Here is a 24,688-nt window from a genome sequence, read left to right as displayed (position 1 = left end):
TAAAGCCTAAAGTTGCATATGTGTGCATGATGCAAACATGCATAAAAGCAAGCTCAGCCCTGTGAGTTCTATTGTCTATCAGTTGTTGTGTCTGGGTAGAGGAAATCCCCCTCCTAATCTAGTCTAAATATAATTCATATGAACAAGTATAAGGTTGCTGCAGTTTGACAGGGTTTTCATCCCCCCCAGGGCCAGGAGTTTTTTTCAGGAGTTTTTTTTTTAAACCATGTGACCTGATTAGGAAAAACTGGTCCCATCATAACCCTTATAAAACCTTTTTACAAATGATGAATCACTGTCATAGCTTATAGGGTCTAGAGTTTTCCTGGTTAGGTTAACAGATAAGGAAAAACTCTGGGCCCCAGGTGGTAAAAATTGCCCCACCACTCTGGGACCTATGGTGCCACCAGTCTGCTTGCAGTTTTCAGTTATCGTCAGGTATGTAGATGTCCAGGGCTTTATTCAGGAAAGTTTATTGGGCTACTTTGATGTGTCAAGTGGGCAAGATGCTCATTCTGTGTTTTGACTTTGTGTGAATTTTGAGATGTCTGAGTTTAACTTCATGGAAAAACTTGTAGTTCAAACCTATGATGGTGCAGCTGTAATGGAATGTATCTACTATTTGTATTTACAGCTAAGTCCCCTCCTGTTCCCTGATTTAAGAGGTGATGACCACTCCACTCTACTACCATTGTCAACTCTCTCCTGACATGAACTGAAGCCATGTCTCATGTGCCCGCTCATCCACTGGCACATTGAATGTTTCCTCTTCAAGCACTGTGAGTAGCCCTGTCAATTTTCTCTCATTACTATATGTACAGTCGTGGTCAAATGTTTTGAGAATGACACAAGTATTGGTCTCCACAAAGTTTGCTGCTTCAGTGTTCTTAGATCTTTATGTCAGTAGTTACTATGGTACACTAAAGTATAATTACAAGTATTCCATAAGTCTCAAAGGCTTTCATTGACAATGACATTCAGTTTATGCAAAGAGTCTATATTTGCAGTGTTGACCCTTCTTTTTCAAGACCTCTGCAATCCGCCCTGGCATGCTGTCAATTAACTTCTGGGCCCATTCTTGCATAATCAATGCTTGGAGTTTGTCAGAAGTTGTGGGCTTTTGTTTGTCCACCCGCCTCTTGAGGATCGACCACAAGTTCTCAATGGGATTAAGTTCTGGGGAGTTTACTGGCCATGGACCCAAAATGTTGATGTTTTGTTCCCCGAGCCACTTAGTTATCACTTTTGCTTTATGGCAAGGTGCTCCATCATGCTGGAAAAGGCATTGGTCATCACCAAACTGTTCTTGGATGGTTGGGAGAAGATGCTCTCGGAGGATGTGTTGGTACCATTCTTTATTCATGGCTGTGTTCTTAGGCAAAATTGTGAGTGAGCCCACTCCCTTGGCTGAGAAGCAACCCCACACATGAATGGTCTCAGGATGCTTTACTGTTGGCATGACACAGGACTGATGGTAGCGCTCACCTTGTCTTCTTCGGACAAGGTGTTTTCCGGATGGCCCAAACAATCGGAAAGGGGATTCATCAGAGAAAATTACTCTACTTCAGTCCTCAGCAGTCCAATCCCTGTACCTTTTGCAGAATATCAGTCTGTCCCTGATTCTTTTCCTGCAGAGTAGTGGCTTCTTTGCTGCCCTTCTTGACACCAGGCCATCCTCCAAAAGTATTTGCCTCACTGTGCGTACAGATGCACTCACACCTGCCTGCTGCCATTCCTGAGCAAGCTCTGCACTGATGGTGCCCCGATCCCGCAGCTGAATCAACTTTAGGAGACGATCCTGGCACTTGCTGGACTTTCTTGGGCGCCCTGACGCCTTCTTCACAACAATTGAACCTCTCTCCTTGAAGTTCTTGATGATCCAATAAATGGTTGATTTAGGTGCAATTTTACTAGCAGCAATATCCTTGCCTGTGAAGCCCTTTTTGTGCAAAGCAATGATGACGGCACGTGTTTCCTTGCAGGGAACCATGGTTGACAGAGGAAGAACAATGATTTCAAACACCCACCCTCCTTTTAAAGCTTCCACCCTCCTTTTAAAGCTTCCAGTCTGTTATTCTGACTCAATCAGCATGACAGAGTGATCTCCAGCCTTGCCCTCGTCAACACTCACCTGTGTTAACGAGACAATCACTGACATGATGGCAGCTGGTCATTTTGTGGCAGGGCTGAAATGCAGTGGAAATGTTTTTGGGGGATTAAGTTCATTTTCATGGCAAAGAGGGACTTTGCAATTAATTACAATTCATCTGATCACTCTTCATGACATTCTGTAGTATATGCAAATTGCCATCATCAACACTGAGGCAGCAAACTTTGTGGAGACCAATACTTGTCATTTTCAAAACTTTTGACCACGACTGTAGAGTCAATCACATACACAAACACAATCACATTATTACACATAAATGATTTTACTCATTGCTTGGACTAACTATTTTGTCTAACTGTGCTCTGTTATTGTTTTTAGTCTTCTCAGTCAAATCCTGTCCTGCACTTAAGTCAAGCCTCTGAACACCTCAACTCATTCCACATTCAATCAATACTGTGATCCCTTCCCAACACTGTGTAAGTAGCCCTCTCATTCCCATTCCCCATAATATTGTACTATCAATGTCTTCTATACATGCTTTAGGTTAAAATAATTAGTCTTTGACGATTTTTGAAACACACTTTGTCATCTCTGTGCGTTCCTCTCCTATACCGTGGGTCTCCCATCCTCCTCAATTATTCAAGTCACCAGCCTCCACTGCTAAATATTTAGGCATATCATGTGAAATAGGCCTCATGTGCAATCATTGTCAAAAGCCCAAGATATACTGTTGCATGTAGGTATAGATTATTTATGGGTTGATCATATAAAAATATCAAAACATTCTTTCAACTCCAAAGCAGTTGCCTGTCTATGGCGCAGAAACTGACTCGCTGCTTTTTTTCTATTATCAAGACACCTGCTGGTAACTCTTAACTGGTTAGGACAGCTCATGAGGTCTCCTAAATACCTGTCAACTAGGTGGAACTCTTATGACTAAAGAGGCTTCATGCATAGCTTTTACTTTTACCCATAAGAGTAGGAGTAAAATGTCTCTATTCTCAGCACTTTCGACCAATTTTCTACTCTGAGACACTGTGGATACGGCCCCTGATCACAGAGAGGGTCCTTATATCCTGCTGCTACTGCACATCTCTACTCCCTCCTACTACCACAGACCTATATCTGCATATCGCCACTGTCGGATGAAAACCTCTGTTTTGGATATACAAGGTTTTCCTCCGACAGTGACGATATCTCAGCAGGCTTACATAGTCACAGAAGCTGCATACTGTATGATTTCCCTGAGACCTGAAGACTTGCATGCGGGTTATGCAAAGGCTTTAGCTCAGCGGCTTAACATAGTCTTGTGATGTCAGTCACACAAGTAGCTGTACTAGCTAGAAAGGTAAAGTTATATAAAGTGGTGCTCTTGGGAGATATAAACACAGTCCAGATTGACTGTGAAAGTATCTGTTGGTACACTGAAGGGGAAACCGTCTCTGTGAGTGAAAAGTTACCATGGAGTCCTACAGGTGTCTTTCCAGACTGTGTCAGACAGTTATCCAAACAGACCATATTAATTTTTATTTTATTTTATTTCACCTTTATTTAACCAGGTAAGCCAGTTGAGAACAGGTTCTCATTTACAACTGCGACCTGGCCAAGATAAAGCAAAGTAGTGCAATAAAAACAACACAGAGTTACATATGGGGTAAAGAAAAAAACATAAAGTCAGAAAATACAACAGAAAATATATATACAGTGTGTGCAAATGTAGCAAGTTATGGAGGTAAGGCAATAAATGGGCTATAGTGCAGAATAATTACAATAGTATTAACACTGGAATGCTAGATGTGCAAGAGATTATGTGCAAATAGAGATACTGGGGTGCAAAAGAGCAAATTAAATAACAATATAGGGATGAGGTAGTTGGGTGGGCTAATTTCAGATGGGCTGTGTACAGGTGCAGTGATCGGTAAGGTGCTCTGACAACTGATGCTTAAAGTTATTGGGGGGAGATAAGAGTCTCCAGCTTCAGAGATTTTTGCAATTCATTCCAGTCATTGGCAGCAGAGAACTGGAAGGAATGGCGGCCAAAGGAGGTGTTGGCTTTGGGAATGACCAGTGAGATATACCTGCTGGAGCGCAGACTACGGGTGGGTGCTGCTATGGTGACCAATGAGCTAAGATAGGGCGGGGATTTGCCTAGCAGTGATTTATAGATGGCCTGGAGCCAGTGGGTTTGACGACGAACATGTAGTGAGGACCAGCCAACAAGAGCGTACAGGTCACAGTGGTGGGTAGTGTATGGGGCTTTGGAGACAAAACGGATGGCACTGTGATAGACTACATCCAATTTGCTGAGTAGAGTGTTGGAGGCTATTTTGTAAATGACATCGCCGAAGTCAAGGATCGGTAGGATAGTCAGTTTTACGAGGGCATGTTTGGCAGCATGAGTGAAGGAGGCTTTGTTGCGAAATAGGAAGCCGATTCTAGATTTAACTTTGGATTGGAGATTCTTTATGTGAGTCTGGAAGTTGAGTTTACAGTCTAACCAGACACCTAGATATTTGTAGTTGTCCACATACTCTAGGCCAGACCCGTCGAGAGTGGTGATTCTAGTCGGGTGGGCGGGTGCTAGCAGCGTTCGATTGAAAAGCATGCATTTAGTTTTACTAGTGTTTAAGAGCAGTTGAAGGCTACTGAAGGATTGTTGTATGGCATTGAAGCTCGTTTGGAGGTTTGTTAACACAGTGTCCAATGAAGGGCCAGATGTATACAAAATGGTGTCGTCTGCGTAGAGGTGGATCTGAGAGTCACCAGCAGCAAGAGCGACATCATTGATATACACGGAGAAAAGTGTCGGCCCAAGAATTGAACCCTGTGGCACCCCCATAGAGACTGCCATAGGTCCAGACAACAGGCCCTCCGATTTGACACACTGAACTCTATCTGAGAAGTAGTTGGTGAACCAGGCGAGGCAGTCATTTGAGAAACCAAGGCTATTTAGTCTGCCAATAAGAATGCGGTGGTTGACAGAGTCGAAAGCCTTGGCCAGGTCGATGAAGACGGCTGCACAGTACTGTCTATTATCAATCGCGGTTATAATATCGTTTAGGACCTTGAGCGTGGCTGAAGTGCACCCGTGACCAGCTCGGAAACCGGATTGCATAGCGGAGAAGGTACGGTGGTATTCGAAATGGTCGATGATCTGTTTGTTAACTTGGCTTTGAATACTTTCGAAAGGCAGGGCAGGATGGATATAGGTCTGTAGCAGTTTGGATCTAGAGTGTCACCCCCTTTGAAGAGGGGGATGACCGCGGCAGCTTTCCAATCTCTGGGGATCTCAGACGTTATGAAAGAGAGGTTGAACAGACTAGTAATAGGGGTTGCGACAATTTCGGCGGCTAGTTTTAGGAAGAAAGGGTCCAGATTGTCTAGCCCAGCTGATTTGTAGGGGTCCAGATTTTGCAGCGCTTTCAAAACATCAACTGTCTGAATTTGTGTGAAGGAGAAGCGGGGGGCATGGGCAAGTTGCAGCAGAGGGTGCAGAGTTGGTGGCCGGGTTAGTGGTAGCCAGATGGAAAGCATGGCCAGCTGTAGCAAAATGCTTGTTGAAATTCTCGATTATTGTAGATTTATCGGTGGTGATAGTGTTTCCCTAGCCTCAGTGCAGTGGGCAGCTGGGAGGAAGTGCTCTTATTCTCCATGGACTTTACAGTGTCCCAAAACTTTTTGGAGTTAGTGCTACAGGATGCAAATTTCTGTTTGAAAAAGTTAGCCTTTGCTTTCCTGACTGCTTGTGTATATTGGTTCCTAACTTCCCTGAAAAGTTGCATATCGCGGGGGCTATTTGATGCTAATGCTGTACGCCACAGGATGTTTTTGTGCTGGTCAAGGGCAGTCAAGTCTGAGGAGAACCAGGGGCTATATCGGTTCTTAGTTCTGTATTTTTTGAATGGGGCATGTTTATTTAAGATTGAGAGGAAATTACTTTTAAGGAACAACCAGGCATCCTCTACTGACGGAATGAGATCTATATCCATCCAGGATACCTGGGCCAGGTCAATTAGGAAGGCCTCCTCGCTAAAATTCAATCATTAATGGTGATTGAATTAATATATATCCTTTGTCTGACTGTCAGTTTTAAATGGACAGTTTTACACAGTAATCCTTTAGGAATGCAATGCAATGGTAAGTGGTTGCTGTTGGCTTGTTGTCTTACTTTATGATGAGGTTCCCTTGACCCTCTCATTAGATGAGTTGTGTGTGGTGGTTCCTTATTAAACATGTCCCACTAAACCATAACATACTGATAATATGACACAACCTGGTTTCTAAGGACATACTGATAATGACACAACCTTGTTTCTATTTACATACTGATAATGACACAACCTGGTATCTAAGGACATACTGATAATATGACACAACCTGGTATCTAAGGACATACTGATAATATGACACAACCTGGTTTCTAAGGACATACTGATAATATGACACAACCTGGTTTCTAAGAACATACTGGTAATATGACAACCTGGTTTCTAAGGACATACTGATAATATGACATAACCTGGTTTGTGAGGGCTCAAGCCCAATGAGTCTGTAACGTAAATGGTGTTATCTTTTAATGACCTGAAAAGGCTAAAGCCTATGGATTGATCTCTTATGGGGCAGGAGCAGAACTATTAACATCACCTACAGTCTATTTTCCTATTTTGATTGACTCTTGTTTGATTTGCTCAACTGCTTGTGGCAGCCGACTAATGTGAGTAAGTACTGCTGGCTGATGCCTGTGATGTGAGGAGAGTAGGAATCACAGCCAGACCCATTACCCATAGAAACTCAAACTCATTGGTACAGTATACTATCATGGTGTCACCAGATCTCTGTGTGTTTTTATATGGCCATATGTCTCATATCAAGTCCTGGTATGACAATAGGAATGCAAATAGTCCGGGTAGCCATTTGATTAGTTGTTCAGGAGTCTTATGGCTTGGTGGTAGAATCTTGGCCCCAGTGAGGTACTGGGCCGTACGCACTACCCTCTGTAGAGCCTTGCGTTCGGAGGCCGAGCAGTTGCCATACCAGGCAGTGATGCAACCAGTCAGGACGCTCTCGATGGTGCAGCTGTAGAACTTTTTGAAGATCTGAGGACCCATGCCAAATATTTTCAGTCTCCTTAGGGGGAATAGGCTTTGTCGTGCCCGCTTCACGACTGTCTTGGTGTGTTTGGACCATGATAGTTTGTTGGTGATGTGGACACCAAGGAACTTGAAGCTCTCAACCTGCTCCACTACAGCTCCATCGATGAGAATGGGGGTGTGCTCGGTCCTCCTTATACTGTAGTCCATAATCATCTCCTTTGTCTTTATCACGTTGAGGTAAAGGTTGTTATCCTGGCACCACACGGCCAGGTCTCTGACCTCCTCCCTATAGGCTGTCTCATTGTTGTCGGTGATCAGGCCTACCACTGTTGTGTCGTCGGCAAACTTAATGATGGTGTTGGAGTCGTGCCTGGCCATGCAGTCATGGGTAAACAAGGAGTACAGGTGGGGACTGAGCACGCACCCCTGAGGGGCCCACGTAATTGAGGATCAGCGTGGCAGATGTGTTGTTACCTACCCTTACCACCTAGGGGTGGCCCGTCAGGAAGTCCAGGATCCAGTTGCAGAGGGAGGTGTTTAGTCCCAGGGTCCTTAACTTAGTGATGAGATTTGAGGGCACTATGGTGTTGAACGCTGAGCTGTAGTCAATGAATAGCATTCTCACGTAGGTGTTCCTCTTGTCCAGGTGGGAAAGGGCAGTGTGGAGTGCAATAGAGTTTGCATCAGCTTTGGATCTGTTGGGGCGGTATGCAAATTGGAGTGGGTCTAGGGTTTCTGGGATAATGGTGTTGATTTGAGCCATGACCAGCCTTTCAAATCACTTCATGGCCACAGACATGAGAGCTACGGGTCCGTAGTCATTTAGACAGGATGCCTAAGTGTTCTTGGGCACAGAGACTATGGTGGTCTGCTTGAAACAGGTTGGTATTACAGACTCAGTCAGAGACAGGTTGAAAATGTCAGTGAAGACACTTGCCAGTTGGTCAGCACATGCTATGAGTACACATCCTGGTAATCCGTCTGGCCCTGCAGCCTTGTGAATGTTGACCTGTTTAAAGGTCTTACTCACATCGGCTACGGAAAGCGTGATCACACAGTCGTCCGGAACAGCTGATGCTCTCATGCATGCTTCTGTGTTGCTTACCTCGAAGCGAGCGTAGAAGTAATTTAGCTCGTCTGGTAGGCTTGTGTCACTGGGCAGCTCACGGCTGTGCTTCCCTTTGTAGTCTGTAATAGTTTGCAAGCCCTGCCACATCCGACGAGCGTCGGAGCCGGTGTAGTACGATTCAGTCTTAGTCCTGTATTGACGCTTTGCCTGTTTTATGGTTTGTCGGAGGGCATCTGGATTAGAGTCCCTCTCCTCGAAAGTGGCAGCTCTACCCTTTAGCTCAGCGCGGATGTTGCCTGTAATCCATGGCTTCTGGATGGGGTATATACGTATGGTCACTGTGGGGCCTGAAAACTCTCTTGGTATATAGTGTGGTCTACAGCTTATCATGAGATACTCTACCTCAGGCGAGCAAAACCTTGAGACTTCCTCAATATTAGATTTCATGCACCAGCTATTGTTTACAAATATACACAGACCGCCACCCCTTGTCTTACCAGAGGCAGCTGTTCTATCTTGCCGATGCTGCATAAACCCCGCCTGCTGTATGTTATCCATGTTGTCGTTCATTCACGACTCGGTGAAACATTACAGATTTAAATGTCCCGTTGGTAGGATATTCGTGATCGTAGCTCGTCTATTTTGTTATCCAATGATTGTATGTTGGCTAATAGGACTGATGGTAGAGGCAGATTACCCACTCGCCGCCAGATCCTTACAAGGCACCCCGACCTACGTCGCTGATATCTCCATCTCTTTCTCCTGCGAATGACGGGGACTTGGGCCTTTTCGGGTGTCTGAAGTAAATCCTTTGCGCCTGACTCGTTAAAGAAAAAATCTTCGTCCAGTACGAGGTGAGTAATCGCTGTCCTGATATCCAGAAGCACTTTTCGGTCATAAGAGACAGTGGCAGAAACATTATGTACAAAATAAGTTACAAATAACGTGAAAAAACACACACAATAGAACAATTGGTTAGGAGCCCGTAAAACGGCAGCCATCTCCTCCGGCGACATTATCAAGATGTGTCAAGAGGGCAGTAGTCACCACTATTTTTATATATATATATATATATATATATGTATATACAGTGGGGAGAACAAGTATTTGATACACTGCCAATTTTGCAGGTTTTCCTACTTACAAAGCATGTAGAGGTCTGTAATTTTTATCAAAATCCAGAAAATCACATTGTATGATTTTTAAGTAATTTAATTTGCATTTTATTGCATGACATAAGTATTTGATCACCTACCAACCAGTAAGAATTCCGGCTCTCACAGACCTGTTAGTTTTTCTTTAAGAAGCCCTCCTGTTCTCCACTCATTACCTGTATTAACTGCACCTGTTTGAACTCGTTACCTGTATAAAAGACACCTGTCCACACACTCAATCAAACAGACTCCAACCTCTCCACAATGGCCAAGACCAGAGAGCTGTGTAAGGACATCAGGGATAAAATTGTAGACCTGCACAAGGATGGGATGGGCTACAGGACAATAGGCAAGCAGCTTGGTGAGAAGGCAACAACTGTTGGTGCAATTATTAGAAAATGGAAGAAGTTCAAGATGACGGTCAATCACCCTCGGTCTGGGGCTCCATGCAAGATCTCACCTCGTGGGGCATCAATGATCATGAGGAAGGTGAGGGATCAGCCCAGAACTACACGGCAGGACCTGGTCAATGACCTGAAGAGAGCTGGGACCACAGTCTCAAAGAAAACCATTAGTAACACACTACGCCGTCGTGGATTAAAATCCTGCAGCGCACGCAAGGTCCCCCTGCTCAAGCTAGCGCATGTCCAGGCCCGTCTGAAGTTTGCCAATGACCATCTGGATGATCCAGAGGAGGAATGGGAGAAGGTCATGTGGTCTGATGAGACAAAAATAGAGCTTTTTGGTCTAAACTCCACTCGCCGTGTTTGGAGGAAGAAGAAGGATGAGTACAACCCCAAGAACACCATCCCAACCATGAAGCATGGAGGTGGAAACATCATTCTTTGGGGATGCTTTTCGCAAAGGGGACAGGACGACTGCACCGTATTGATCTTGGCGATCTTGGCCAACAACCTCCTTCCCTCAGTAAGAGCATTGAAGATGGGTCGTGGCTGGGTCTTCCAGCATGACAATATTAAGTGCTGCTTTTCTGATGTATCAAATACTTATGTCATGCAATAAAATGCAAATGAATTACTTAAAAATCATACAATGTGATTTTCTGGATTTTTGTTTTAGATTCCGTCTCTCACAGTTGAAGTGTACGTATGATAAAAAATTAGACCTCTACATGCTTTGTAAGTAGGAAAACCTGCAAAATCGACAGTGTATCAAATACTTGTTCTCCCCACTGTATATATATTATTTTAGGGGGTAGATCAGCTTTAATATTGCAGATAGATTGTAACTTCCATCTATGTAATTGTCTGCATCACTTCCAATCCCCCATATGTTTTTTTCTCTGGCATATACAGTGGTGTGAAAAAGTGTTTGCCCCCTTCCTGATTTCTTATTTGTTTGCATGTTTGTCACACTTACATGTTTCAGATCATCAAACAAATTTAAATATTAGTCAAAGATAACAAAAGGAAACACAAAATGCAGTTTTGAAATGAAGGTTGTTATTATTAAGGGAAAACAAAATCCAAACCCACATGGCCCTGTGGGAAAAAGTGATTGCCCCCTACAACCTAATAACTGGTTGGGCCACCCTTAGCAGCAACAACTGCAATCAAGCGTTTGCGATAACTTGAAATTAGTCTTTTACAGCGCTGTGGAGGAATTTTGGCCCACTCATCTTTGCAGAATTGTTGTAATTCAGCCACATGAGGGTTTTCGAGCATGAACTGCCTTTTTAAGGTCATGCCACAGCATCTCAATAGGATTCAGGTCAGGACTTTGACTAGGCCACTCAAAAGTCTTCATTTTGTTTTTCTTCAGCCATTCAGAGGTGGACTTGCTGGTGTGTTTTGGATCATTGTCCTGCTGCAGAACCCAAGTTCGCTTCAGCTTGAGGTCACGAACAGATGGCCGGACATTCTCCTTCAGGATTTTTTGGTAGACAGCAGAATTCATGGTTCCATTTATCACAGCAAGTCTTCCAGGTCCTGAAGCAGCAAAACAGGCCCAGACCATCATTCTACCACCACCATATTTTACTGTTGGTATGATGTTCTTTTTCTGAAATGCGGTGTTACTTTTACGGCAGATGTAATGGGACACACACATTCCAAAAAGTTCAACTTTTGTCTCGTCAGTCCACAGAGTATTTTCCCAAAGGTCTTGGGGATCATCAAGATGTTTTCTGGCAAAAATGAGACGAGCCTTAATGTTCTTTTTGCTCAGCAGTGGTTTTCGTCTTGGAACTCTGCCATGCAGGCCATTTTTGCCCAGTCTCTTTCTTATGGTGGAGTCATGAACACTGACCTTAACTGAGGCAAGTGAGGCCTGCAGCTCTTTGGATGTGGTTGTGGGGTCTTTTGTGACCTCTTGGATGAGTCGTCGCTGCGCTCTTGGGGTAATTTTGGTCGGCCGGCCACTCCTGGGAAGGTTCACCACTGTTCCATGTTTTCGCCATTTGTGGATAATGGCTCTCACTGTGGTTCGCTGGAGTCCCAAAGCTTTAGAAATGGCTTTATAACCTTTTCCAGACTGATGGATCTCAATTACTTTCTTTCTCATTTGTTCCTGAATTTCTTTGGATCTCGGCATGATGTCTAGCTTTTGAGGATCTTTTAGTCTACTTCACTTTGTCAGGCAGGTCCTATTTAAGTGATTCCTTGATTGAGAACAGGTGTGGCAGTAATCAGGCCTGGGTGTGGCTAGAGGAATTGAACTCAGGTGTGATAAACCACAGTTGAGTTGTGTTATAACAGGGGGGGCAAACACTTTTTCACATAGGGCCATGTAGGTTTGGATTTTGTTTTCCCTTAATAATAACAACCTTCATTTCAAAACTGCATTTTGTGTTTACTTGTGTTATCTTTGTCTAATATTTAAATGTGTTTGATGATCTGAAACATTTAAGTGTGACAAACATGCAAACAAATAACAAATCAGGATGGGGGCAAACACTTTTTCACACCACTGTATGTATGTATGTGTGTATATATATATATATATATATATATATATATATATATATATATATATATATATATATATATATATATATATATATATATATATACACAGTTGAAGTCGGAAGTTTACATACACTTAGGTTGGAGTCGTTAAAACTCATTTCTCAACCACTTCACTAATTTCTTGTTAACAAACTATAGTTTTGGAAAGTCGGTTAGTACATCTACTTTGTGCATGACACAAGTAATTTTTCCAACAATTGTTTACAGACAGATTATTTCACTTATAATTCACTGTATCACAATTCCAGTGGGTCAGAAGTTTACATACACTAAGTTGACTGTGCCTTTAAACAGCTTGGAAAATTCCAGAAAATGATGTCATGGCTTTAGAAGCTTCTGATAGGCTAATTGACATAATTTGAGTCAATTGGAGAGCTGTGGATGTATTTCAAGACCTACCTTCAAACTCAGTGCCTCTTTGCTTGACATCATGGGAAAATCTAAAGAAATCAGCCAAGACCTCCGAAAAAAATTTGTAGACCTCCACAAGTCTGGTTCATCCTTGGGAGCAATTTCCAAATGACTGAAGGTACCATGTTCATATGTACAAACAATAGTACACAAGTATAAACACCATGGGACCACGCAGCCGTCATACCACTCAGGAAGAAGACGCGTTCTGTCTCCTAGAGATGAACGTACTTTGGTGCGAAAAGTGCAAATCAATCCCAGAACAACAGCAAAGGACCTTGTGAAGATGCTGGAGGAAACTGGTACAAAAGTATCTATGTCCACAGTAAAACGAGTCCTATATCGACATAACCTGAAAGGCCGCTCAGCAAGGAAGAAGCCACTGCTCCAAAACCGCCATAAAAAAGCCAGACTACAGTTTGCATCTACACATGGAGACAAAGATCATACTTTTTGGAGAAATGTCCTCTGGTCTTATGAAACAAAAATAGAACTGTTTGGCCATAATGACCATCATTATGTTTGGAGGAAAAAGGGGGGACTCTTACAAGCCGAAGAACACCATCCCAACCGTGAAGCACGGGGGTGGCAGAATCATGCTGTGGGGGTTATTTTCTGCAGGAGGGACTGGTGCACTTCACAAAATAGATGGCATCATAAGGAAGGAAAATGATGTGGATATATTGAAGCAACATCTCAAGACATCAGTCAGGAAGTTAAAGCTTGGTCGCAAATGGGTCTTCCAAATGGACAATGACCCCAAGCATACTTCCAAAGTTGTGGCAAAATGACTTAAGGACAACAAAGTCAAGGTATTGGAGTGGCCATCACAAAGCCCTGACCTCAATCCTATAGAAAATGTGTGGGCAGAACTGAAAAAGCTTGTGCGAGCAAGGAGGCCTACAAACTTGACTCAGTTACACCAGCTCTGTCAGGAGGAATGGGCCAAAATTCACCCAATTTATTGTGGGCAGCTTGTGGAAGGCTACCCGAAACATTTGACCCAAGTTAAACAATTGAAAGGCAATGCTACCAAATACTAATTGAGTGTATGTAAACTTCTGACCCACTGGGAATGTGATGAAAGAAACAAAAGTTGAAATAAAACATTCTCTCTAGTATTATTCTGACATTTCACATTCTTAAAATAAAGTGGTGATCCTAACTGACCTAAAACAGGGAATTTTTACTAGGATTAAATGTCAGGAATTGTGAAAAACTGAGTTTATATGTATTTGGCTAATGTATATGTACACTTTTATTTTTTTTAGTCATTTATCAGACGCTCTTATCCAGAGCAACTTACAGGAGCAATTAGGGTTAAGTGCCTTGCTCAAGGGCACATCGACAGATTTTTCACCTAGTCGGCTCGGGGATTAGAACCAGCAACCTTTCGGTTACTGGCACAACGCTCTTAACCACTAAGCTACCTACACTTCCGACTTCAACTGTGTATGTGTGTGTGTATATATATATATCCTTTTAAATATATTTTCCTTCATTACTTTACAACCCCACCACCCCTCCCCTAATTGGAGTAAACTAGTGAACAACAATGCTTAGGCCTCTAATTCCAGCTTATACATACTATATACATTTTATGGACACAGTCAATTTTACAATAATTATATTTTGTTTGTTTTTACTCCTGAACTTCCTCTACCCTCAACCTCCCCAATCATTTTCATGATGTCCATCCGGTTGCTTCTATATGCCATATCTTTCAAACTGTGATCTTTCACAAAAGTTCTCAACCTACAGTGAGGGGAAAAAAGTATTTGATCCCCTGCTGATTTTGTACGTTTGCCCACTGACAAAGACATGATCAGTCTATAATTGTAATGGTAGGTTTATTTGAACAGTGAGAAACAGAATAACAACAAAAAAATCCATAAAAACGCATGTCAAAAATGTTATAAATTGATTTGCATTTTAATGAGGGAAATAAGTATTTGACCCCTCTGCAAAACATGACTTAGTACTTGGTGGCAAAACCCTTGTTGGCAATCACAGAGGTCAGACGTTTCTTGTAGTTGGCCACCAAGTTTGCACACATCTTAGGAGGGATTTTGTCCCACTTCTCTTTGCAGATCTTCTCCAAGTCATTAAGGTTTCGAGGCTGACGTTTGGCAACTCGAACCTACAGCTCCTTCCACAGGTTTTCTATGGGAATAAGGTCTGGAGACTGGCTAGGCCACTCCAGGACCTTAATGTGCTTCTTCTTGAGCCACTCCTTTGTTGCCTTGGCCGTGTGTTTTGGGTCATTGTCATGCTGGAAAACCCATCCACGACCCATTTTCAATGCCCTGGCTGAGAGAAGGAGGTTCTCACCCAAGATTTGACGGTACATGGCCCCGTCCATCGTCCCTTTGATGCAGTGAAGTTGTCCTGTCCCCTTAGCAGAAAAACACCCCCAAAGCATAATGTTTCCACCTCCATGTTTGACGGTGGGGATGGTGTTCTTGGGGTCATAGGCAGCATTCCTCCTCCTCCAAACCGAGCAAGTTGAGTTGATGCCAAAGAGCTCCATTTTGGTCTCATCTGACCACAACACTTTCACCCAGTTCTCCTCTGAATCATTCAGATGTTCATTGGCAAACTTCAGACGGCCCTGTATATGTGCTTTCTTGAGCAGGGGGACCTTGCGGGCGCTGCAGGATTTCAGTCCTTCATGGCGTAGTGTGTTACCAATTGTTTTCTTGGTGACTATGGTCCCAGCTGAATTGAGATCATTGACAAGATCCTCCCGTGTAGTTCTGGGCTGATTCCTCACCGTTCTCATGATCATTGCAACTCCATGAGGAGATATCTTGCATGGAGCCCTAGGCCGAGGGAGATTGACAGTTCTTTTGTGTTTCTTCCATTTGCGAATAATCGCACCAACTGTTGTCACCTTCTCACCAAGCTGCTTGGCGATGGTCTTGTAGCCCATTCCAGCCTTGTGTAGGTCTACAATCTTGTCCCTGACATCCTTGGAGAGCACTTTGGTCTTGGCCATGGTGGAGAGTTTGGAATCTGATTGATTGATTGCTTCTGTGGACAGGTGTCTTTTATACAGGTAACAAGCTGAGATTAGGAGCACTCCCTTTAAGAGTGTGGTCCTAATATCAGCTCGTTACCTGTATAAAAGACACATGGGAGCCAGAAATCTTTCTGATTGAGAGGGGGTCATACTTATTTCCCTCATGAAAATGCAAATCAATTTATAACATTTTTGACCTGTGTTTTTCTGGATTTTTTTGTTGTTATTCTGTCTCTCACTATTCAAATTAACCTACCATTAAAATTATAGACTGATCATGTCTTTGTCAGTGGGCAAACGTACAAAATCAGCAGGGGATCAAATACTTTTTTCCCTCACTGTATAACCTATATACTTATTATGGACACAGTATGTTTTACATTAGTTATTTTGTTGTTATTAGTTGTTATTAGTCCCAACCTTCAGCTCCATTCAACCCCTGCCATCTATCTCTTAACACCATCCATACTAGTCACCGCTATTGATAATATGCATGGTGAAACAGTGGACCCTAAGCTGAGTTAAACATCATTTTATTTTATAATATGAATGATTCAAGATGCCTAAAAGGCGCTGCATGGTCAATATGACTTCTGCAGTGGCCGTACAACATTTACTGTGATGCAGCCTCCGCAGAGGTCAGAGCAACCATACTTTTTGCGCTTCGCAGCTTGATTTGGCCTCTGCATGCCACCGGAGGCTCCGCATTTGCATCACACTGTCCATAGGAAGCCACTGACCACATTTTCGGAACAAGCCTAAATTGGCTTTTACTGTAACTACACAGTAGCTGAGTAATTGACTGCAATCCCCACATCAACTCATGAATTAAATGCGTAGTTACATTTTAGTCATTTAGCAGACACCCCTATCCAGAGCGACTTACAGTAGTGAGTATTTTTTCTATACTTTTTCATGCTGGTCTCCCATGGGAATCAAACCCACAACCCTGGCATTACAAGCACCATGCTCTACCAACTGGGTACTTTACCCTCTGGTATGGAGTGTGTGTGTGTGTGTGTGTGTGTGTGTGTGTGTGTGTGTGTGTGTGCGTTCATGCATGTGTGTTGCATTGCGTGCGTGTCTGCCAGTGTGCATGCAAGTATATCTTTGCGTTTGTGTATGTGCTTGCGAGCGAGTACTTCTTTGCATGTGTCCGAGCACATGTTCAACCGCCACTGTGTCGAGATGAGTAGCTTTGTTAAGCTGTGATGTCGCTACAAAAGTAGATGCATTTATAATGAGCCAGCGTGTGTTTAAATGCGCCCAGGCCACTGTGGAGAATGTTGCTGTCACTTCCAATCTCACATTATCCCTTTCTCCACTCCCCGAGCTTTTAATGGGGAATTGTTCGAATAAAACTCTTTAATTATGGAGGTGGCTTAGGGTTTTAATGGACTAGTTGTGAGCTAGTGGTGTACTCTCCTATTCTCTTCTCTCTACTCTCCTCTTCGGTTTAGAAGAGGTCAGAGCTTGGTCAGCAATCAGTCCTTTAAGAATCTATGGTGATGTTTTTATATTCTTCTAGTGAAATCTTTTAAAGGGTGCTATATGGCTCTAGGGAAGGAGGAGGGAGGGTTGTAGATAGAAGGAGGATAGAGGAAGGGATGTAATGATCAGAAAACTAGGTTTGTGATGGGAGGGCAGGAGATGAACGCCCAAAGCAAACACACGACTATTCTTTAGGACTCCCAGGTCACAGGAGATTTCATTTTCTCCTCTTCACAACTGCAGCTCTCCAAATATACAGTATAATGTGGAAACATAAAGCCAAGCAAACACAGGCCAGCGCTGCCAGAGCCTCTCAGGCTGTAAAATTATCTATATGTCCTCTATTTCACATTGAGACTGTCATCAGGCAGTGGGGAGACCTTCACACTGGGATATGGTTGTGGGAGATAACATAGGACGTCAGGCACAGACTGATAATGAGCCCAGAAAACAGGACTGAGAGAAGTTTAAGGACAAATCATTGTATTGTGTTGTATTGTAGTGTATTATATTGTATAGCTCTTTATTAATATAACGTCACAATAAGGTGCAGAGTGTTCTATTTGGCTGCTGGGGGGCAAGGTGACCACCAGCTCCGCTTAAACCATTGACAACTACGTGCCGCTTTCAAGGGATTGTTAAATAAATGTTATAACTATTTGGTTTTAATATCATCACCTCTTGAAGAACATAGTCGGAACTACACATTTACAATTATTCCAAATTTAGCTCTATCATCAGAGTTATACAGCAAGTAACTGCATGCTTTTCATGATCAGTAAACATAAATTGATCATGTATTTTCAGATACATGAGGGTAGCCTATCCATTTGGCATGTAGCTAGCTAACTAAGCAAACAACATAGTGTATGTCATTTAGCTTGCTTCGTCAGATATTAGGCTTTTGGAAAGAGCTTAACATCGGCAAGTCCTCGTCCTGGTAAAGTTGTCAGTTGGACTACTATCATCACCACTATAGATGGCAAGCAAATCATACAATATTTTAATAAAGCCATCTAGTTTATCCCCTGAAAGTTAACAAACTAAGTAGCTATATTGAAGTGATCTGTTATTAGCTAGCTAGCCAATTTGATGTGGTCCATCAATCAATGTAGCCTATCATGTCTGTCAGCATGTAGTGCCTTGCGGTCGGAGGCCGAGCAGTTGCCATACCAGGCGGTGATGCAACCAGTCAGCATGCTCTCGATGGTGCAGCTGTAGAACTTTTTGAGGATCTGAGGACCCATGCCAAATCTTTTCAGTCTCCTGAGGGGGAATAGGCTTTGTTGTGCCCTATTCACGACTGTCTTGGTGTGTTTGGACCATGATAGTTTGTTGGTGATGTGGACACCAAGGTACTTGAAGCTCTCAACCTGTTCCACTACAGCCCCATCGATGAGAATGGGGGAGTGCTCAGTCCTCTTTTTATTCCTGTAGTCGACAATCATCTCCTTTGTCTTGATCACGTTGAGGGAGAGGTTGTTATCCTGGCACCACATGGCCAGGTCTCTGACCTCCTCCCTATAGGCTGTCTCGTCGTTGTCGGTGATCAGGCCTACCACTGTTGTGTCGTCGGCAAACTTAATGATGGTGTTGGAGTCGTGCCTGGTCATGCAGTCATGGATGAACAGGGAGTACAAGAGGGGACTGAGCACGCACCACTGAGGGGCCCCCGTGTTGAGGATCAGCGTGGCAGATGTGTTGTTACCTACCCTTAACACCTGGGGGCGGCCCGTCAGGAAGTCCAGGATCCAGTTGCAGAGGGAGGTCTTAAGTCCCAGGGTCCTTAACTTAGTGATGAGCTTTGAGGGCACTATGGTGTTGAACGCTGAGCTGTAGTCAATGTATAGCATTCTCACGTAGGTGTTCCTCGTGTCCAGGTGGGAAAGAGCAGTGTGGAGTGCAATAGAGATTGCATCATCTGTGGATCTGTTGGGGCGGTATGCAAATTGAGTGGGTCTTGGGTTTCTGGGATAATGGTGTTGATGTGAGCCATGACCAGCCTTTCAAAGCACTTCATGGCTACAGACGTGAGTGCTACGGGTCGGTAGTCATTTAGGCAGGTTACCTTAGTGTTCTTGGGCACAGGGACTATGTTGGTCTGCTTGAAACATGTTGGTATTACAGACTCAGTCAGGGACATGTTGAAAATGTCAGTGAAGACACTTGCCAGTTGGTCAGCGCATGCTCGGAGTACACGCCCTGGTAATCCGTTTGGCCCTGCGGCCTTGTGAATGTTGACCTGCTTATAAGTCTTTCTCACATTGGCTACAGAGAGTGTGATCACATAGTCATCCGGAACAGCTGATGCTCTCATGCATGCTTCAGTGTTGCTTGCCTCGAAGCGAGCATAGAAGTGATTTAGCTCATCTGGTAGGCTCGTTTCACTGGGCAACTCGCGGCTGTGCTTCCCTTTGTAGTCTGTAATAGTTTTTAAGCCCTGCCACATCCGACGAGCGTCGGAGCCGGTGTAGGACGATTAAATCTAAGTAATGTATTGACTCTTTGCCTGTTTGATGGTTCGTCGGAGGGCATAGCGGGATTTCTTATAAGGGTCCGGGTTAGAGTCCCTCTCCTTGAAAGCGGCAGCTCTACCCTTTAGCTCAGTGCGAATGTTGCCTGTAATCCATGGCTTCTGGTTGGGGTATGTACGTACAGTCACTGTGGGGACGACGTCATCGATGCACTTATTGACGAAGCCAGTGACTGATGTGGTGTACTCCTCAATGCTATCGGAAGAATCCCGGAACATATTCCAGTCTGTGCATATTCGAGTCACTGGTGCTTCCTTCTTTAGTTTTTGCTTATAAGCAGGAATCAGGAGGATAGAGTTATGGTCAGCTTTGCCAAATGGAGGGTGAGGGAGAGCTTTGTACGTGTCTCTGTGTGTGGAGTAAAGGTGGTCTAGAGTTTGTTTTCCTCTGGTTGCACATTTAACATGCTGGTAGAAATTAGGTAGAATGGATTTAAGTTTCCCTGCATTAAAGTCCCCGGCCACTAGGAGCGCTGCCTCTGGATGAGCGTTTTCCTGTTTACTTATGGCCTTATACAGCTCATTGAGTGCAATCTTAGTGCCAGCACCGGTTTGTGGTGGTAAATAGACAGCTACGAAAAATATAGATGAAAACTCTCTTGGTAAATAGTGTGGTCTACAGCTTATCATGAGATCAGGCGAGCAAATCCTTGAGACTTCCTTAGTATTAGATTTTATGCACCAGCTGTTGTTTACAAATATACACAGACCGTCACCCCTTGTCTTACAGGAGTCAGCCATTCTATCCTGCCGATGTAGTGTATATGGTCCTCTGTAGCTCAGCTGGTAGAGCACGGCGCTTGTAACGCCAGGGTAGTGGGTTCGATCCCCGGGACCACCCATACACAAAAAAATGTATGCACACATGACTGTAAGTCGCTTTGGATAAAAGCGTCTGCTAAATGGCATATTATATTATTATTATATTATTATATCCCGCCAGCTGTATGTTATCCATGTCGTCGTTCAGCCACGACTCTGTGAAACATAAGATATTACAGTTTTTAATGTCCCGTTGGTAGGATAACCTTAATCTTAGGTTGTCCAATTTATTTTCAAATGATTGAACATTGGCTAGTAGGTTTGATGGTAGAAGCAGTTTACTCGCTCGCCGTCAGATGCTTACAAGGCCTATGTCCACGATATCTCTGTCTCTTTCTCATGCAAATGACGGGGATTTGGGCCTTGTCGGGTGTCTGTAGAATATCCTTTGCGTCCGACTCGTTGAAGAAAAAATCTTCGTCCAATACGAGGTGAGTAATCGCTGTCCTGATATCCAGAAGCTCTTTTTGGTCATAAGAGACGGTGGCAGAAACATTATGTACAGAATAAATTACAAATAACGCGAAAAAACACACATAATAGTACAATTGGTTAGAGGGCTGTAAAACGGCAGCCATCTTCTCTGGCGCCATTCTCTGTCCCAATATAACTGTTTGTTATTGTATTGTAACTTTGTGAGTCTGGGACTCAGAAAACCTCTTCTTCTTCTATCTCATTAATACACGGCAGATAGACCTCCAGCCCTGTGAGTACCTTAATCCAGGACATGCTCCCCACTGATGTTACCAAGCATTAAATCAATAAGTGATGGATTGTAATGCCTTGAATCTATTAACCATGCAGAAAGACAAAAAAGAGGGTAAGGCTCGCATGGCCACTCATTCTCGTCCTCAACTCAATTTTGTAAAACACAGAGCCGAGTAGACCCTCTCCAAAACATAACAAGTGAGGCATTATGCTTGATTTATCAAGTATTAAATGTGAATTATTTAAGCTAATGTGGCCATTAGGAGAATCCTGACAAGACTCTCTCTCTCTCTCTCTCTAGCTCTCTCTCTCTCTCCTTCTCTCTCTCTCTCTCTCTCTCTCTCTTTCTCTCTCTCTCTCTCTCTCTTTCTCTGTCTGTCTATCTATCTATCTTTCGGTCTCTCTCTCTCTCTCTCCAGATAGTGGACAGGATCAGAAAGAGGCGATGGGTTAAAGAAGGGAAGGATAAGTGATCATGGAGAGCAAAAGTTTGAAGAGGAACACAATACAAGAGCGTGAGTGAACCATGTCATTTGTCTCTGATAAGGGTGGTATGAGTCAGTAATCTTTTGTAAATCAAACATCAAGTATTTGTTTTTAAACACATTATTTGATATAACAAATATGGTTGATTGCAAACTGAACTATGTTGTTCAAAATAACCATCATGGCTGCAAGGACATATTCAAGTGCTGTCATAAGATGTTATAATATTTACCAGAACCAATCGTCTGCTCATCATGCAACAGATCACAGGATAATTCCTTCCTTCTGTTAATGTGAGCAACACTTGAACTTGTGACATATCATTGATTTTCAGGTCACCAACAGGAAATTACATCAGGAGATGGAGAGCAGGTGTGGACGAATAAATCAGTACACCAAACCAATCAAATGCTATAGTTTAGTTAAGCACCATCATTAATCATCTCTAATGATGGTGCTCTCTCCATCGCTCTCCCTCTCTCTCCATTGTCTCTCTCTCTCTCTTGCTTTCTCTCTCTCGCTCTCTTCCTCTCTCTCTTCCCCACACCTCTCGCTCTTCTCCTCTCTCTCTCTGACAGCAGAGATCTGCCTCTCTCTAACAGGGCTGTGCTGGGGACAGGGACAGACAGGCTGGGCAGGCCTATTGAAGCCTCCAACAGAGGACCTATCCTCCTGCCATGGCATGGTTCTCTGTATCCTCTGTCTCAGTTTGGCTGTCCTCTATGTGTCATCAGTACACATGGAGGGGAGGGGAGGTGGGATGAGCTAAATGGCTAACAGGTAGGATGATGGTGAGCCTGGTGCATAATGAGAATAGAAGAACTGATCACGTTAATATACACTGACACACACTGGCAAACACACACATGCGTACACACATACAGTACACACACATACACACACACACACACACACACACAGATTGGCTAACACACACACAAACACACCATAACCCCACGACTGCTGAACCAAACATAACAGTGCATCTTCCACCAATTTCCTTTCCATGCTCTGATGCACCATCTTTGCTCACATTATTGAGTTATTCTGAGGCAGAAAAACATAGAACCAAGAAATCAAAATGCTGAAGAAACGGAACATGCTGACTTTTGAGCAAGAAACACTTGCTTTCCTCACGGCACAGCTCCTACCAAGCATAGTGAAGAAGTAGATGGTAAAATTACAGGTATCTGTTTGGATAGAATCTTATTCCAAAAGGAAAATAAACCAGCCTCCCTGATGGCAATTGACAAGCCTTTTTGTTAAAACCGCAGTGGATTTGTAAAACAGAGCTCGGTGGAAACTCTGTAGCATTTTTGTCCGACAGGGTGGAGAAGATGAGGAGGAATAGACTCAGCTGCTGCCAGCTTATTTCTCAGCATCTCTAAGCCCAACAAAAGGATACATCCAATCTTACACGAGTCAAACACGGCCATTCTGTTATCGTTAGAAACTCACTGACATTTGCAGTCCGCAGGATGGCTTCCATAGGACAATAGAAACACATAACGGCCACTTGAATCTCAAGTCATCCTTGAATGCCAATACCCTCATTGAACCTCGGGCGGGTTTTTGAAGCCAAGATGGTGAACAAAGCGATTACGTGTTCTTTCTCTCAGCCTCAAGATGAAAAAGAGGGTAATTTCATATTAGAGATTATCATCATGTGTAGGAATAAAAGTCAGATATTTTTTGGGTGAGAGTCTTTTTGAAAGAGGAAAAAAGAGAAAGAGAGAAAGCAAAGTCTATCCCTCCCTTTTGAAGAGGCATGAAGTACTTCAAAATAAACTTTATTTTCAGATTTTGCTGGGGTTACAGTGGGGGAAAAAAAGTATTTAGTCAGCCACCAATTGTGCAAGTTCTCCCACTTAAAAAGATGAGAGAGGCCTGTAATTTTCATCATAGGTACACGTCAACTATGACAGACAAAATGAGAATTTTTTTTCCAGAAAATCACATTGTAAGATTTTTTATGAATTTATTTACAAATTATGGTGGAAAATAAGTATTTGGTCAATAACAAAAGTTTCTCAATACTTTGTTATATACCCTTTGTTGGCAATGACACAGGTCAAACGTTTTCTGTAAGTCTTCACAAGGTTTTCACACACTGTTGCTGATATTTTGGCCCATTCCTCCATGCAGATCTCTTCTAGAGCAGTGATGTTTTGGGGCTGTCGCTGGGCAACACGGACTTTCAACCCTCCAAAGATTTTCTATGGGGTTGAGATCTGGAGACTGGCTAGGCCACTCCAGGACCTTGAAATGCTTCTTACGAAGCCACTCCTTCGTTGCCCGGGCGGTGTGTTTGGGATCATTGTCATGCTGAAAGACCCAGCCACGTTTCATCTTCAATGCCCTTGCTGATGGAAGGAGGTTTTCACTCAAAATCTCACGATACATGGCCCCATTCATTCTTTCCTTTACACGGATCAGTCGTCCTGGTCCCTTTGCAGAAAAACAGCCCCAAAGCATGATGTTTCCACCCCCATGCTTCACAGTAGGTATGGTGTTCTTTGGATGCAACTCAGCATTCTATGTCCTCCAAACACGACGAGTTGAGTTTTTACCAAAAAGTTATATTTTGGTTTCATCTGACCATATGACATTCTCCCAATCCTCTTCTGGATCATCCAAATGCACTCTAGCAAACTTCAGACGGGCCTGGACATGTACTGGCTTAAGCAGGGGGACACGTCTGGTACTGCAGGATTTGAGTCCCTGGCGGCATAGTGTGTTACTGATGGTAGGCTTTGTTACCTTGGTCCCAGCTCTCTGCAGGTCATTCACTAGGTCCCCCTG

General features: G+C 43.4%; 1 long non-coding RNA gene across 1 annotated transcript; it reads left to right on the top strand.

Annotated features, from left to right (window-relative positions):
• Positions 1-759: 759 nt before the first annotated feature.
• Positions 760-23,640, top strand: LOC121542389. Its single transcript, XR_005995893.1, has 5 exons — positions 760-779; positions 2,489-2,586; positions 21,820-21,915; positions 22,221-22,258; positions 22,465-23,640. It is a non-coding gene; the product is annotated as an uncharacterized LOC121542389 (long non-coding RNA).
• The last annotated feature ends 1,048 nt before the right edge of the window (positions 23,641-24,688 follow it).

This window comes from Coregonus clupeaformis, chromosome 28 (genome assembly GCF_020615455.1).
Source record: "Coregonus clupeaformis isolate EN_2021a chromosome 28, ASM2061545v1, whole genome shotgun sequence".
Lineage (NCBI taxonomy): Eukaryota > Metazoa > Chordata > Actinopteri > Salmoniformes > Salmonidae > Coregonus > Coregonus clupeaformis.
This window is presented reverse-complemented; position numbering and strand designations above follow the sequence as displayed.